Genomic DNA, 2,663 nt, shown 5'->3' on the forward strand with positions numbered 1-2,663 from the left:
AAGATGTGTTACATTTGTTTATGCTGCATTTGTTTAACAATGTAAGGATGTGTGTTTAAGTATGTAAAGATGTGTTGCATCTGTTTCACCTTGCCTGCCTGAGGCACCTGATTGATCTAATAAAAAGCTGAATGGCCAATAGCTAGGCAGGAGAGGGATGGGTGGGGCTGCCAGGCAGAGAGAATAAATAGTAGGAGGATTCTAGGCTCTGGAGAAGAGGATCAAGAGAAGAAGGAGGAGAAGGAGGAAGATACCTGGGGCAAGAAGCCAGGCGGACACCAGACAGACAGACCTAGAGAAACAGTGAAAGTAAGATATGCAGAAGTAAGAATGTGGTGGTACTGTGTCCCCCAATATATTGTGCACCCTAATAAACTTATCTGGGGTCAGAGGACACAACAGCCACTAGATAGATATAGAGGCCAGAAAATGGTGGCACACACGCCTTCAATCCTATCACTTGGGAGGCAGAGATCCATCCAGATCTCTGTGAGTTTAAAGCCACACTGGAAACAGCCAAGCATGGTGGTGATTCACGCCTTTAATCCCAAGAAGTGATGGCAGAAAGCAGAAATGTATATGAGGCGAGAAAACCAGGAACTAAAGCTGGTTAAGCTTTTAGGCTTTTAGCAGCAGTTCAGCTGAGATTCATTCCAGATAAGGACTCAGGCTTCCAGTCTGAGTAAACAGGATCAGCTGAGGGATTGGTGAGGTGAGGTTAGCTGTGGCTTGTTTTGCTTCTCTGATCTTCCAGCATTCACCCCAAATCCAGGCCCTGAGTTTGTTTTTATTAATAAGACCTTCTAACAATTCGTGCTACATAAGAACAGTAATAAGCAAAAGGTAGATAAAGAGAAACAGGTTAATTTAAGTTAAAAGAGCTAGCCAGAAATGTGCCTAAGCTATGCAGAGCATTCAAAACTAATAAGTTTCTGTCACGATTTGGGAGCTGGTTGGCAGCTTAAAAGAAAAAGCCTGGTCCACAGAGGGAAGAAGGATGCCCTGAAGGCTTTAAGCAAGGAAGGCCTTCTGTTCTCAGGATCTTGGCATGTACTCCTCAGCCACTCATCACTCTCCTCTGGCCTGTTTAAACATGGATTCTAGGACCCAGGCTGGCCTTAGAAATGAACAGTCCCTTTCCAGAGCAACTCAGAACACCTAGATGCCAGCAGGATATCCTATAGATAAGCAAAGTCACAAAGCTCTGAGCAGGAGGGACTGGCTGTACATAGTGGGTTTCCAGGAAACTTCCCCCAGGAACACTCAGGAGCACAGACACACTCTCCTCAGGCTTTACTTCCTGACATACAAGGCCACTGGACCTTCCTCTGAGATTTTAGCTCTTCACTCCCTCCTGCTCCCCACAGCCCACCCCATTTTCATGTGGTCTCAAGAGGTGCCCAAGTGGGTGGAAGGTTAACTGAAAGGGATTCTCCATTATGCAGCTTTGAGGAGGTTGTCATCCATGCTGCAAATAATCCCTCATCCATTCTTCTGTAAGTAAGCCCAAACGATAAATTCAATTATTTACAAGCTGGGTAATCTTGGGTGGAATCATTACTTGGTCTGTCATTGGTACCCGTAGGTATGTTTTTTTCTCATCTCCCCAGGAAAAGTTAATGCAACACTGCCCAGAGGCAGTGACACAGGATTTGAAGCCAGGATAGATATCATCACAGGGTCCTTAGCCATCCATGTTGAACTAAAGAACTCCCAACTACAGAGGCCTCTGGTGGTCTTGCCACAGTCTCTGCTATATGCACTAGTTAAAGAAAATTACCCTGGCCCAGGCCAAGAGCACCCACACTCAGTAGCTAATCTCAACCACAGGAAACTATTCTTAGCCTCTGTCCCACTTGAGCACTCTGCCCCATCAGCCCAGAGACTCTGCTTTCATCTAAAGTTGACTGCCAGCACATTGCTTGTGGACATATCTACAACATGCCTTTCTCCAGGGACAGAGGTACAAAGCTCAGCCCCTGACACAGAAGAGTTGTATCCCCTGAAGAGATGAACCAGGGTGCATAGAGCAGCTAGCCTCCACATCTCTGACTCCTTCCTCCCAGCTAGGCAACCAGGAAGCCCCGAGTAAGAAGCTGATAAGCCCACAGACTTCTGCCACCTAAGGCTGAGACTATGAGCAGGTATGTGGGCTTTCAGAAGCCTGTGCTGGCTCTGACCCTGACCTCAGGGCAAGGGGCCCCTGGGTATGTGGGCTGCTCTGTCAGCTCCTACACAGAGGGGCTGGGAGGGACATGGGCCCTTAGTGTCAGATATCCTAAGTTCTGTCACCCTGAAGTATAGAAGACCTGTGACCCATTACAATAGGACCAGGTAATATTCTCAGCCTGGCACATAGTACCTGAGGGCAAGTTCAGGTTCATAGGCCTGTTCTGCATTGGATTTGCTGCCTCAGGTTAGGCTGAGGGCCAACCTAGATGGGAGGAGGACACAGGAGGAAGATTTGGAGGAGGTGGCTGCAACCCAGCAAGAGAATGGAAACATCAGTGCCTGGGGCTTCCAAATCAGTTAGGAGGAGAGCTGAGGAGGGACATTGTAGGTGAAGTTCCAGGTCCCTTTTCTCTGTTAACCTCTTTAGGGCCCTCTGTATCCCATCTCTTCATGGATGCTCATTCCCACCCATTACATGAAGGGCCTTGAAG

Source organism: Onychomys torridus, chromosome 4 (genome assembly GCF_903995425.1).
Source record: "Onychomys torridus chromosome 4, mOncTor1.1, whole genome shotgun sequence".
NCBI classification, from domain to species: domain Eukaryota; kingdom Metazoa; phylum Chordata; class Mammalia; order Rodentia; family Cricetidae; genus Onychomys; species Onychomys torridus.